A 16142-nucleotide genomic window follows, 5' to 3' on the forward strand; every position below is an offset into this window, starting at 1 on the left:
GAGGATAAATTTGTATTAGGCATTAGGAAGAAATTCCTCATTCTGAAGCTTGTGTGACACTAGATCAGGTTGCCCAGAGAAGTTGTGGATGCCCCATCCCTGGAGCTGTTCAAGGCCAGGTTGGATGGGGCTTTGAGCAGTTTGGTCCAGTGGAAGGTGTCTGCCCATTGCAGGGGATTTTGAACTGGATTATCTTTAAGGTCGCTTCCAACCCCAACCATTCTATGGCTCTATGATTAATCATGTATTATGGTCATTTAACTGAGTTAGCATCCAAAAATCTTATCTCAAAAGTCTTATCAAGTCCTGTGTTGGTAGTGAACTTTTGAGCCTCTCAAAAAGCAAAATGTATTCATTTGTTAACAAAGGAAGAAGGTAAATTTGTGATGGCATCACCAGCAAGAGGGGAGGTTTCATTTCATTGTGCATGCTCAGGTTAAGAAAGAGAAGTGTCTACCATTCAAAGTAAAAGATTCCCATTCTGCAGCTCACTTGAGGACAAGTCCCAGCTGCTTGCCAAACTGTCTTCCCCCCCCCAAAAAAAAGACATCCAAACAAAACCAAGGAAAGAAAATCTAATTTGGAAAGCAATATGATAAATCAAATTGGTTGGAGTATATTTACACTCCAAGACACTACAAATTACTAGATAGAAAGAGAAAAATAATGCAACCACCTGAATTGTCTTTGTTACAGATGAAATCATATAATTTGTTTCTAATACAGAAATGATTTTTTACATTTTTAATTGAAAATAGGTATTTGAAGAATAAATTCTGAGTCTGATCATCTTCTTTCCCTATGTGATGGGGAGGTAAAAACTTCTCAATTTTGGAAGACATCTCATAAGGTATGAAGGAATTGAGAGCTGGTCTTGATGGTAAATCACTTAATCTCTTTAGATTATAATTGAAACCAGGGAAGAGTTACTATATTTTATAAGGAGATGTTATTGAAATAAACAGTATGATATGTTTAAAAAAAATTAGATTGGACATTCAAGTCAAGAATGAACCACTGGAAGAAGCTGTGTATTTCCACAGACATTGAGAAAACTGACATTGACATCTAAAGAAAGCCTTTAAATAAAAAAATGCTTGTTGCCTCAGAAGTTTGTTTGCCTCCCTGTGTTTTGAGGAAAGACTGGACTGTGCCAGCTTGCCCAGTTTTTGACAATGCCTCCCACTGCAGTTCACTGCAAAGATCAGTTTTAAAACCTAGTCCTAATGCTTTTGAGAAATTTGAACGCAGAGCCCTTCAGCCTTTGGGACCTTATTTTCATAACTTAACTTTGTTCCCCCTATCCTTAATTTCAAAAGGCATGGCCAAATTAATGACAGGGCTTTTTGCAAGCTTTGTGAACTGGGCTAGAGTCAAGAATTTCCACACTGAGTAATTTTATTACATGAAGTTTCCTGCCTGCTGTACAGAGCTGTGCAATATTCAGCATGAACATCTGCTTTTTGTCTGATTGCTAAAGGAAACTCTGGTAGACTGCTGCCCCTTTGAAATTAAGGATTTGGGGAACAAATTTAAATCATGAAAATAAAATGCCAAAGCTGGAGGGCTCTGGGTTCAAATTTTATAGAAGGAACAACACTCTGTTTTAAACTGATCTCTTGAGGGAAGCAGTGGAAAGTATTTCCATCCACTGGGCAAGCTGGCACATTTCAGTCTTTTGGAAAGAGAATCAGGATCAGAGAATTCGTCTGCAGGATTATACCCACTTTGGACCTAAGTTATAGCTTTCAGTGGAAGACTTTTCAAGGTAAGTTAACAAGGATGGCTGAACCTGAGAAACTAAAAATATAGATAAATATAGATAATATATACATTTAAAAATATGTGTTATGAACTTAAACTGTATGTTATGAACTTAACTTCAAATTCTCTTATGAAACATGAGACTTTTTAAAAAAAGGTTGTTTTACACCAGGCCTCCAAATCAGCCTCTCATCCCATTAGATGGACTTGTTAACACAACATTAAAAGGCTTCTGAATCATGCAACTGGACTCTCAGGGGCAGGAAAAATCCCCCAAATCTAATAAATATGGTGGAAAATACAATTTGGTGTTAGCATTCTCCTCTTTTCCATGCTGGGTTACTCTTGCAGCTCAAGTAAAGGCCAAGCTCTGTCTGGGCTACTGCATCATCTGGGCTGCAGCATTTCAGATGTGACCAGCACACAGCAGAACAATTGTCAGCAGCAGGGACACCAACACACCACACTCATTTCTTCCCTTCCTTGGGCTGGGGCAGGGATCATGTGAGTGGGAGGAGAAACAGCAAGAAACTCATCTGGCTTAAAACTAACCTGGTTTTCCCAGGTTGGGGTCTTGTCTGTGCTCCTACTGTCAAATTATTGTCCAGTCCCTGGTGCAAGAAGGACATGGACCTGTAGGGGAGGGTTTAGAGGAGAGCCATGGAAATGATCAAAGGGATGGAGCACCTCTCCTATGAAGAGAGGCTGAGAGAGCTGGGGTTGTTGAGCCTGGAGAAGAGAAGGCTCCACAGAGACCCGATTGCAGGCTTTCAATGTAGAAAGAAGGCTTAGAAGAAAGACCACTTCCCATCCTTCAAAGTGTTCAAGGTCTGGCTGGATGTGACTTTGATCAACCTGGTCTAGTGGAAGGTGTTCCTGCCCATTACAGGGATATGGGGCTGGATGATCTTTAAAGGTCCCATCCAATTCCAAGGCATCCTGTTCTTTCCTTACAGATCTGCAATGGTATAAATAGACACTTATTTCCACATTTGCTGTCAGGATACTTTGGCCGAATTTTTACATCTGCTTCATACCCACAGCATCAAATAGAACTAAGAATAGCCATGGGTACTTTTTGGAATCTTACTGCCATATATTATTTGCACAGGAGTAGCCTGCAGAACTCCCAGTTGAAATAAGGGGCTCATTGTGCCCAGTTCTCTTCACTTACATAAGACAACTCCAGGTCCAAAGACATTTACAAGAAATGAAAAGAGACAGAGGAAAAAAATATTATAGTTGCTGAATGGAGAGAACTTTTATGGACAGAGGCATTTAGAGATTGGTTCTGTCGTGTGGCAACTTTGGGAAAGTTAAGAAGTTAATCCAGATCCTACCATAATAGCCCATTGCTTTAAAAAATAAATCCTTCCCCTCTCATGCCATGAGTCAGCAGACTTTTCCAAAGCAGTTCTTTCGGACTAGCAGTCATCAAATTGCTTGGGGAGACTCTATCTTGACATATTTAGTACGTTCTTCCCACATCCCTCACAGAAGCCCACAGATGTCAGCTCCGATCAGACTCAGCTAGGACTGCAAAACCCATCAGGTTTGCAGGGCTAGAAGGCATGCTAAGATGGCCTAAAAAGTAAATCCTCCCAAAATTACTGTGTTTTCTGCACTTAGAGAGAGAAAGAGAGACATGAAGCTGCGATGGAGAACATTTTTAACAGTCTGTCCTAAAGTAAGAGTCTAGTTATTGGCTCCATATTGGTCTTAAAACTATACATTTCTAGAGCAAAAGAACTCTTTGGAAGTGGACTACTGATTTTAATCTCAAATTGTAGCCTTCCTCTGTATTGTGAAGAACTGTCACCATAAAGTCAGTGCAGCCCAAACCAGTAACAGAAACCTGCATGTCATATAAAGCAAATTATGTTACTGTAACTGTCTGTATATTTATTACAATCAGACTAGGTCATAAAAATAATTAAAATATCATATAATAGGTTCATTTTCAATACTGACTATTAGATGGGTGATTTATAACTGGACCATTTAAAAGATAACAATTCAGTAGGGAGGGAAGAGGGAGAAAAATAGTTTAAATCAAAACCCATATATTGTCAGAAAGATGCAGATGGTCCACAATTGCAGAAGATTTTAATTTTATGGACTAAGACTACATAAGGAGTCATGATAGTTCCGAGGGAAGGTCCATCTAGCTCAGCATTCTGACAGTGGCCAGGATAAACCAGAAATGAGCCGTGCAGGCTGATCATGACTTTAGGATCACTGAAAACCTAGCAGTGTACTTAACTGGCCTAGACAAAAGTTTAGACTTTTTTTTTTTTTTTGAGCCCCTATCACTAAAAAAATTTTGAGCATGTACCCCCAATATACACATATTTATGTATAATCTACATACATATATTTATTTCTTCATAACCTTCATACCTATAGTAGTGAAGTTCTGTATTTTTCCTGCATCCCACTGGACCATTGCCTTCACAGGCATTTTGCAGGCAGTACAGACACTTTAAGATGGTAAAGACCTGCCTATTTGGCTACCTGTAATCACAACCCTCTCTCATCTGCTTCATGAACTTTGAATGAGATACAACTCAGAAAAAGAAAGGGACAATTTGTCCAAGCTTAATAAACCCTGCTGTTTTAACATGCTAGCAACATCAATTTAATGTGGGAAATATTAATAGGAACTGGAAAATGTTCAAGAACATTCTACTGGGTATTTAAAAAAAGACGTAAATTTGCAAGTAGAAATGAATTCATGCTGGGGAGGAAAAAAATTGTGAAATATAGAAGATGTAGAAGTTCTGGTCAAACACTAGCAATAAAGATACAGAGAATGCAGAAAAAGGATAATAGGGTAAATTTGCAGTAAACTGCAAATTTAAAAAAAATGTACCCTGAAAAAAACAAATATATCAGAAAAGATCAATGGGCAACAGAGTTAGAAGGAACATGCAAGAAACAGAGTAAAAAATTGCTGCACCAAATATTGGTCCATTGCTAGAAACAGGTATTACAATTTTGAACACAGGCTCAGAAAAGACAGATGTGTTCATCACTATTTCTCTTCTCATTTCAGAAGGGAAGCAGGAGGATAAATCTGCCCAATAAAACACTGTAGATGGTCCAGAAACCTGGCATCTGGAATGAACAAAAATATAATGCAGATTCAGCTGCAATTACAGACGTACAAATCAAGCAGCTTAGAGGGAAACACAGCATGGAAAACAGGAATAATCTCAAAGACCTCAGAATTGCCTGTGTATTCCAAATATTTTAAAAGAGCAGAGAGATAATACAGGAAAATATAGACATGAATATTAATATAAATACGAACCTGGACACGTAATGAGAAATTTCATCTAGAAACCCACAACATAGAATTGAACACTTCAGGTGCATTTAACAATAATGAATATAATTACATGGAATGCAGCTCTTTTAAAACAAAGCTTATTTGTTTTATCTTCCACATCTTTATTTTTGTTCACAGCTATTGTTCTGGTTGACAAAGACAACTGTCCTCATACAGTATATTCGCATGCCTGTACTTTACATCATTTATCCATGGATTTTAAACATCACATTATATGGAACTAAAAGGCTGTAACTCAGGAATTGGTTTTTATCAGTCTATTAGTGAATTATTTTGTCATTGATACAGTTTCCACTGATTAAATTTGCATAATAATTCATGTGCCCCATCATGGAGCATAAAAACTGCCATGCAATTGAAGTGACAAATTATGCATCGCAAGCAGCAACTAGTCACAGTTAACAACTCACAAGCACTGACAATATTTTCCTTCTAAATCTTCAGGTGAGGTCTTTGAAAAATGAATCTATCCTCAGGAATGAAGATCAGTTAGTGAATGATTTGTGAATAACAACAAAAAGGCTAAATGGTCCATCCAGTCCTAGTAACATCCATGCTGACACTTCATCACTGACGCAGCCAGTTACTCTATTTTTAGGAAACAGCACAGCAATCTCATCACACACCACCTTGACAAAGGTTCCATGCAAACAGACAAGACTCAATTTTCCTGCTAGTGCAAGCTGCTGTCTCTATTAGTTTTGACAGTTTCACCAGCTCCATATCTAGAGGAATAACGTTGATAGCCACAATTGCAGTAAAATATTATGGATTGCCTGTTTTCTGAAGGACACAGGTATATAATATTTTAATAGCTTTTAATGGGCTTTGTGTACAGATTTTGTATACAGTTATGCCCCTTACTGTACATATTAATGTTCCAATTTCTGTGCTATTTCCCACTTGTTGCTCCAAGTTTTCTCTTCTTTTGTTCCTATAAGGTTCTCTTCAGCAATTTTTCCCTGTACTCCTTTGTCTTTCCAGTGGTTTCCCATCTAGTTGAGCCCTCAACATTTTGCTTTATTTCACTGCTAGTGGTCTGTACCAGTTAGTACACACCAACATTTCTCTCTCCTGGAGCTGTGCCACGATAGTCTGCACCCCGTGTCATGACCAATTTCCCTTCATGTTTGACACCTGTGCCTCAGACATGTATAGCTTTTTAACTTGCTGTTCTAAGTGTGGCAATCAATCTAGTCTTCCTCCCAGTTCAGGGACTGGGGGAGATCCAGCTATGGCTTCTGTGAGGACCAGCACCACTGTGCTTCAGAAGCACTTGGTACACTTGGTACACTTGGTAGGAACTGCATTAGCTGTACTCCATTTTGAGCCCATGAAGACCCAGATGTCCAGTCCCCATGTATGCCTTGCTATTTTTAGCTTGTTGCCTCCTACATTTTACCTCTTGCAGATTTTCTGACATTTTATTTCATTTCCTTAGTGAAAACATATGGCAAACAGATGCCTAAGCAAGGCCCCAGGCACTCATCTCTTTTTCCAGAATTTTCAGAATATCTGGGAAAATTCTGAGATTTACCCTGATATGCATCACACTTGCAATTTATTTCAAGCGCTACCTTTTCACCCTAAATACCATCGATTTTGGGGATATGTAATTTTAAAATCAAATTTCTGTCTCTGTTTTCTTTTTCCAGAGTCAACTTTGAAAACATAAAGCATGTTTCAAAGTGGTGGTAGTTGGTTACCAACAAGAGGAAGCAAGGATGATCTAAAGACCTTCTTTCTCCTTGTCACATGCACATCTCAAAATTTAGAATCATTCCTCTACAAACATTAGTTTACCAGTACCTCCCTAAACCTTAAGTAATGTTTTCCACACAATGGCTTGACCACAGCCTTGTCTGAGATAAAAGGGAAATTATCTGAAGACTTGAAAATACTAAATCTAGTTCTGGTTAAAAATTGCTGGTACCGTCTGAGGCCAGGATTTAGCTGTTTTGCATAGATTATGGGTATACTGAGCTTGGGCAGCAGCCCTTGCTGTGGCCAAGGCATTTATTCCATGGGAGAAAGTGTCTTCCAAACCACCAGGAATATGGTCAATCTTCAGTAGAGCAATCCATCTCTGTCATGCACTTTTCCCCCTGGTACTTTTTCTCCCATTCTCATGCCTCACCCTCTGTTATACTATCCTAGGGCAATGCATTTCAAATTAATATTTCAATATGTTGAAATTATTTCTGAATTTTAATGGTGTATTTGTATTCTGAAGAAAGTTTATTTTGGTAAGGGGTACGTGGATATCGGCATACTTTCTTAAGGTTGCTCTGTAATTAATAGCTCACACAGGACCTGGAAGACAAGAAATAACATATCTGTTTCCCCCCTCCTTCCCAGGATTCATTCATTCCTGAAACATGAACTACTGAGCACAGAATTTATGATGTAATCATGTTTAGAAGAGAGTACTGAAAGCCAAATGTGTGAAAGGTGGCAGATTTACCCTTAAAACTGGATCTATCTCCCAAACATGAAGATAGCCAAGGTGTGTCAAGATTTACTCCAGATATCAGGCATCAGGATGTAGATTTATTCACAAAGTGCAAATGTTTAATTTAGAAGCTGTTTAAATGAACAGCCTCTTGAATTTATTGTCATACTTCCTTTTTTCCTTTCTCATTAATAATGCTGCTTTTTTTTTTTTTTTTTTTTGCACAAAGGATGAGAATGTTGCCATGCACTGTTTTCTGTATTGATATGCGGCAATCAAATAATGCTGAATTAAATTATTTTGACATTTCTAAGATATTCAGTGGAAACTGATACAAAGGCTGGATGAAATTGCTCTAAAAGGCACAGCACACAGAAAGACTATAAGTTCTGAGGCCACAGGGTCTTTCAGAAGTGTTTTACTGGAATTATGTTTCATATTGTATATCAAAATCACACAGGTGAAAAAAAAAAGCACAACTTAATCAATGCCACCCTGATTTTTGTATATGATGTTTCTTTTTCTTCCAGATAATCTATATCAACCTAAAACATTCCTAACAAATGAAGGACCCCTTTTTGTTGCCAAAGGAAAGGCTAGAGAAAATAATGGACCAGCAGCCACCACAGGTAATTCCCAAAGGATGCTTACTTTTTCTATATCAACACATAATGTCCCTTACAGATAAAGGAGCCATTTTTGCTGGTTGTACCAAGGAAGTGCTAAAGAATACAGAGAATTTAATCAGACCAGGTTACAAATGGGGCTGCTTGAAGGAAGTAAAGCTCTGTGGTCCTCCCAAAAGATGACTTCTGAGTAACTAGGGAGCATGCATCTTGTTCCCCAAAGTCCAGCTGCTTAGCTGCTTAGTTGTCGTTGCTGTTTAGCTGGGCAACAGGGACAGCATCTGCCTGTACTGAGCTGAGACCTCCCAGCCAGCAGGACTGACAGGTACTTTTGGACTGTCCATCACAGGAATGGGAATGGGGAATGGAGCAGAAGACTCCTATCTGCAACCTCAGACATCTGTGTAGGTCTCCTTCTGTTCTGTGCTTGAGCCTCCCTGGTGCAGACTGTTGGACCATTTCCACAGCCACTCTCTTGATAACGTGTTTCTTAATTTGCCTCAGTGTTCCTAGCCATCATTTCACTGTTAGTCACCAAATGTGTGTGAGCAAGGCATTTGGTAGCCTGTCCTTCATAGCTGCACAGGGCAGCTGCAGAGCAAAGGTGCTGGACCCCAGAGGGAGCAGGAGAAGCTGAGTGCTGCCCCAGCAGTGAGCACCCACTCTGCTGGCAGTCCTTTCTGCCTGTGCCAGCTCCTGTTCCATCGCTTCCCGCAGCACCGCAGGGGCCATAGGAGAAATCTGACTGCAAAATTATGTGATTTCTGTGCTAATTAAATGAAACACTTGTATTCATTCTGGAAAGGTACAGACATTTCTTCCCCCCCTCCCTCCCCCTGGAATCACGGTTTTCAAAGGAAATTGATTGCCATCACATGCATTAAAAATGGTATTTTATGGTGACTTTATCAAATGTACTGAAATATCTACGTTACATGTATAAATGTAACATGTTTCACCTTCTCTATCTAATCCAAAAGCTTCTTATTTTCTATCCACCCACTCGGGCACACATTTATTCATTAGGTACAAAAATGAACTGCACACATTAAATATATTCAGATTATTGTAAAACTGCTTCCACCTTGCTACCAGAATTGCCAAGGTAAAAATATATATCTCTTTTTCAAAAGATAGATGGTGATAATATAGAAATGTTTCTACTTCCATAGCACCTATACTAATACAAGGAGTCAAGTCTATTTAAAAATAAATTCACACTTGAACAGTTGCTGTACTCTATACATGTATTTCACACACTCAGAAAAAAAATTGTTATAAAGTTATGTAGCTGTAGTCAAGCATTTAGAAGTTAGGAAATAAGAGTGAAGAAGAATCTTCTGTGCCTGAAGAAACTTTTTTCTCCCCATTCCTGTATAAGTATAGTCCACAATTACATGAAAATATGATTTTCACCACAGGAATCCATCTTGTTTAAGCCCAAGAACATTTTTTTCTCTTCAAATTGTTCTACTCCAGCCACCTGTTCCATGAACATCTATAATATTATTTAATGCCCCTTCTAACCAGGTTTTCTAGGCATACAAATCTTAAGCTATGATTTGTCCCTCAGACTCCACTGGGTGGGCTCAACCAAATACAATGGAAAAGTGGAGGTTTTAAAGAAGAAAATCCTGTCCGTGTTTCAGGAAAAGCAGGGAAAAGTGAAAGCCCTACCAACGCCTTCATCGAAGTAAAGGCTGAAGGTGAACCCTGCTCTGCTGCTGGAATTCAGATGGCACAGCCCTGAGGTCCTGCACCTCAGGACAGCTGCCCTCATATGTCCTGCTGCACCAGGGCCACCCATATCCCTGCTGCACCCCTCACTTGGCCTCTCTTTTCCAAGCATCTGCTTCTTTTAAAAATCTCATTTTTTTGAATTTTTTTTACCCAAAAAATGCTCCAAATGTGTTACCTTATAGCCTGGGATGATGGGGATTACACTACAATCAGATTTACATCCAGAAATCTGGTTTCACTCTTTTCTTCTTTTCCTTCATACTTTCATTGGCCTCAGCTTCTTGCTTTTGTCTGGGTGATCATCTTTTGGCTCTATATTTCTCCCCCACCTTGCACTCTCAGTTTGTCATCAAAACTCCCCCTCTGAGCTGAACGTTTGAGCTGTGCTATTTAGGTTTGCAGCCCGGAAGTCTGCAGTAAAAATTCTACACACAAGATGTGTCAGGGCAATTTCAGTATTAGGTGATAAAATTCCCCTTCTTTCTAGTCCCCCTTCAGTCAATGTTTCCAACAACTGCCCAGTCTCTCAAAACCTTCAGTGTCCTAAGATGGAGCTGGGTCACAGACCATAGTAACAATGCCTATGTCCGAAAAAAAAAAAAATTGTTATAAAAAAATCAGCACACTACCTGAGGGTTCATCAGCCATCTCTGCCAAACACAAATCACAGATCTTGGACAATATATTGTAATTTTGCTAAAGATTGAGAGCATCTCAATAGAGATGTCTGCACATTGGCAGGAAATTGATTGATTCCCACTATTCTTTTTATTCAGAGTCTGCTTCCATTTTCTCTCATAAGACAGAAGTGTAGCTGTAGATGGTGGATAACCTCTGGTGTATTCACAGGTGCCATGCAATACATATATACACATTATCACATTGATTTTCCTGTATGTGCCTTTACTGTCACTCCTCATTGCTGCAAATGATTAAATGAAGTAGCAGGCAGTGAAAAACTACAAACGCTTTCCATTTGGCACTATCTGTAACAGCAGCTAATTTGCTTGTGTCCATGAATATCCAACTCATGTTCTAGGAATTACCATTTCCTAATTTGGTTAAGGTCCCAGTGTTAATTGCCTTGTACAGAGTAACCACCTTTATTTTGTCTCTCTCTTTCTCTTGCTTTTTTAAGTCCTTATTTGATGATTCAGTTTGTATCCACATGCACTTAGTGATAAATAACACTCTGCCTTAGCAGAAAATGCCTATTGAAGGGTTGCTGAGAGACTGGACATCAATCTAGGGAAGAAACACTACAAAAACTACAGAGCCCACCTGCAGAGTGAAGCAAAAAAAAAAAAAAAAACCAAAAAAAACCACAAAACAACAACAAAAAAAAAAAAAAAAAAAAAAAAAAAAAAAAAAAAACAACCCAACCTAAATTCTAAAGTACACATCTATGCTGTATAGTTATGATAAGAGATTTTGCTTGAGTTCCAGTATGTCAACACTGGAATAGGATATTTTTCCTTCTTAAATGAGTCAAATACTAGTGACTGAAATTAATTACAAGGTTCCCACTTGCTGTGATAAAATGTGACCATTACATGGGAAATTTAAATTGAAAAATATGAGTTTTAAAGCATAGCATTCTTCATGTCTCATGCTAATGAATTGATATATTGTTAAAGAGTCAAATTGCTTTATATAGTTTGAATTTCTATTGTTTCCAGTTTTTTTTTTAACATACAAACCCACAAAAGAATAAAACAAATGGATAAAATAAACACATTTCTAGAATTACATCAATCTAACATTTTACAATAAAATTTTTACTTTTCATACAATTTTCTTTTGAAATGTTACTATATCTTGCAGTTTGCCTAGTCTTTGGAAGTTGCTTCAACAATGAGTGGATAGAACAGAACTACTGAAGACTCCACCCTGCTAAGGGTGGTGGTGAAAATGTATCTTTGACACCTCTTCCTGTCCTTACAGTGCTGTCCTAGTGATGTATTGTAATGAATGCTTTTAGCACTGCTGTAGTGCTTCGAGATCTGCTGTAGTGCAGTATAGACCCGGGGCATTGGGACAGCAGAAAAGAAGGAAAAGCTTTTGGGATGAGTCATCCATAGGGTAACAGAGCTGGAGAAGGAAAAAGAAGGACAGAGAGAAAAGACTAGTGGCAGAGTACTCTGAGGGTGGCAATGTAAAGAACAAGGCTATTAATAACAAGAAACACATGTAGGGTGTGGGCTGGAAGGTGGCAGATCCCAGCATTCCAATCAGCAAGATCATCCTACTGCTCCCTGAAAACCTCCTTCCTTATCCAAAGGATGCAGAGCCAAACTACCATCCCACTTATGTTCTTTCTTTGCAGAACTACCTGTGAAGACAGACTTCCGCAGGAAACACAAGCCACTTCACTGCTCCTCCACTTGTATCTGCACAGAGCCTTTTTCCTAGGAGCCACCACTTGCAGAGAGCTGGGTGTAGCATGAAGAGCATCAACTGGTGGGACAGCTTTTCATGCTCCATGCATGCAACCCTGGAAGGAAAGTCATAGAGGACAGAGGGCTACAGTGAGGGAGTTCATGAAAGGCTATCTTATTCTCCTAAAATGTTTTTTGAAAGTACTCCTGAAATGGCAGAAATGTAGGTGTTAACATAAATCTTACAGGGTAATTGGAGCCTAAAGCAGTCTACAGGAATCTTGTTTATTGCATCTGAACATCAAGTTCTGCTGTGAGTCGATTAACCTGAACACTAAGACCGAGGTTCAACTAGTCTCGGGAAATTACTTTAGTGATCAGCTCTGAAACAGTCCTGAGAATCACAAGGCACTTTCAAATTCCCAGCAAACTTTCATCTGATTCACTAAAGAGCTAAGAATCATCTTTAGGAGAGCCCAAACTCTAATTTAACAAAGTCCTGAATCAGAACCCCAAACCAGAAGTTTAACCCACACAGCATTAGTTTAAAAACACACCAGTGCAAAATTTTAATGCTCCCTCTAGCTTGGTTCTTTGACCACTTTCCTCCCATATGTCTTTTAGAATTCCCAGACAAACAAATTGAATCTGAACTCATTCCTACCTTCACTGTCATCCTTTTGTCATGCAGATCAGGTGTCTTCTCCTCTCATCCAAGAACTGCATCACTTCTAGCCTGCTTCTTGCAGCCCCCATACCTAAGCACCCTCCACATCAAGTTTGTCCTGGCCTTAAATTTTCCAGTACTAAAAGTCAAAGTATTGGCATTTGCTTCCAAGACCTGATGTTGAGGAATAAAGGGGACTAGTGAAGAGAAACGAATTATTTTTCACAAGGGAAATCAAGAAGAATAAAAGTGATGCTCTTTCTCCCTCCAAATTTTTGGTGTATTGCTTGGGAAAATGATGACAGCTATTTCTGTTGGGCCATAGTTCTGTTGCAGACATAGCAAGAGACTGGACAAGTCAGTAATATGCATAGCAATGGAGCAGTAATACTCACAATAAAATCTTAAGATAATCAGAGTCACATTTAAAAATTAGAATTTAATTTTTAAAAATTAAAATTGAGAGAACCAACTAAGAAACCCAAGAAACCTCCTGCAAAAGAAAGATAACTAAGCACTTGGCTCAATGTAAACGTTGTCTTGGTTTATTTTGAAGCTTGGGACTCATAAAAGCTATTTTGTGTTGATCACCTCCATGCTGTTCACTTTGGGACTGCTGCCCAGCTCAGACATGACCCTCAGCAGGAAGCAGTCAGATAGACTGAAAATAAGATCCAATCATGTTCCTCAAACGGTGCAATCAATGTGCAATATTGCCAACACAGTCACACAACAATTAGAGTTCTTCTGTTTTCCGGGTGTTTTACTTGTCTACAGCTGATGTAGAAGACAATCATTCATAAATCATTGAAGTCCATCCTGTGGACAGTATTTGCCACCAGATATAAAACTGCTAATATAACTCACTCTCTGTACCACCCCAGCTCTAAGCTAATGCCCCTCTTAAGCTTCTCTGAAATTCAGAGCTTTTGCACACAAAGCAATAATCTGTATTCACAGTGCCCACAGAACTTTAATCCAATCTACTATTTCTGAGATATGAAATAAAGCCATTTTAATCACAATTTAGTGTTTAATTCAAACTGTAATTATACTATCTTTTAAATAGAATGGAAGATATTTAACTAAAAATGGTCTTTATTACATGTTTATGTTTTCCCTTTTAGTATTATAGAAAACTGCAGCAGGGAGAAAGCAATATTATCATGGCTCATCTAAATACTAAACAAAAATGTAAATGTTCAGTATGATGTGCAGGGAATTAGTAGTAGCTTTAGCTCTAATAGGACTTGCACTGCTAATTCTCCACATAGCTAGCTGAACATGTATCCCAAAGTACTTATCAAGAAAACCAAATTTTCAACCACATTTTAAAGAAAAAATAGGCTTCAGAGGCTTTCTTTCTCTGAGACAAAACTTTAAAGAAGGTTTGTCTCTACAAGACCGAACTTCAGGACTTCATACTCTTACTGCCATACTAAATGAAAATAGAATAAGATTCAAAGATTATTTATGAGAAGAATTATTACTATGGAATCAAGTCTCTTTGCATATCATTTTATGCAGTATCTTCAGTCTCTACTGTTACAGAAGTTGAGCACTTCACAGTTTTAGTGCATACATGGCACTGAAGTAATATGAAATAATGAAAAGATCTACCTGATTTCACAACTGAGTTGATACCCTTCAGCTTTGCATCTTTGATGCTAGATCATTGATTTTCTTTTTCAATAAGTGTTGATGAGCATCTCTGCACTAAAACAGTCTATCAGGGAAGAAAGAAACAAGTTTGAAATGTGAACTTAAGCCATTTGTTTTATGCCATCATCCCTCTTCATGGCTTAGATACATCTATGACCTATGAGGAAGCAGGAAACAGTGAAGGAGTTAGTTGTAAGTGACTACTTTCTAATTTTGTGTCTTTCAGAGAAAAGGGCCTGACTTCTGCTAGGAGCAAATTAAACTTTTCAAGATAATACCAGCAAGCATCACTGTAAAGATCCAGGTCACGAGGGGTTCCTTTGCTGCAAAGAATTTGATGATTCTGGGAAACATATAAGAAATAATCAAAGCAGCACTGGGCCAAAGAAGTTTCTCATTTGAGAAAGTATATTTTATAAGGTATTTTTATCTTGCTAAGATAATTTCTCAGTTACATTTAAAATTGTATACCACTTGCCATGTATTAGAAATGACAGATACTTTCTAGCGATAGATTTTGAACTATACCTCTGCCATTCCTTCACTTCTGACTCAGCTTGACTTTCTTGTGAGTGGAAGTATTCCTCTGTACAATTGCTTTATTCATTAGTTTGCTTTCAATCATTTTCAGTATAACTCTGTGACCCATTCCTGAGGTAAGGAGCCAACCATTTTGTTGGCCATTACCACTCAAAGTAAAACTTTGAGATTAGAATGAAGACTTGCAGTAAAACTTCTCAGAGATGGTTTAAAAAAAAAAAAAGAGACAGACATATCAAATGCTAGGAATTGTGAGTAGAGTAATAGGCAACAAAATAGAAAATATAATTATAACCTTGCTTGACTATGTATTTGCCCATAAAATGAATACTGTGTGCAGCTCTGGTCCTTTCACCTCATTATTTTTTTTTTTAAAGAAAAAAAAAAAAAAGCCAATCAGAAATGGAAAACAGCCAGAGAAAAACTACAAGGATGAGCAAAGTTATTGAGTACATTGACCACAAGGAGTGGTTGCGACTAAGAAAAGGCAATGCATAGTAGAAATTAGGTCATTGGTGCAATGAGTAGCAAGAGAAAGTTGGACAGCAATGAACTGTCAGAAGAATCAGCTTCTTTATACAGACAGCAGCAGACCTGGGAAAATCTTTGCCAAAGGATCTTTCTGCCCAAAAGAGCCTTGCTCTCTAGAGGAGATTGGCTGAACATTTGAAAGAGACATCCACTGAGATTACTGATACTCCAAACCAATTCCGGTTCAGAAAACCCCCCCCAGAAAAGGTGGAGACTGGGAGAATATGGAGGAGGAACTAGCACATACACTTTATTAAGTCTGAGCTCACCGTGCACTTGTGGCCACTGCTGGAGACAAACCAACACCCTATGGCACACGAGGCCTTTGAATCAGCAGGGTGATTAATAGGTCATGGTACTGACAGGTAAATTCCTGATCAACATGATGTCAACTCGATGGCCTTAAAGAGTAGGAGGGTTGATTTAGATT

Source organism: Lonchura striata, chromosome 1 (genome assembly GCF_046129695.1).
Source record: "Lonchura striata isolate bLonStr1 chromosome 1, bLonStr1.mat, whole genome shotgun sequence".
NCBI classification, from domain to species: Eukaryota; Metazoa; Chordata; class Aves; order Passeriformes; family Estrildidae; genus Lonchura; species Lonchura striata.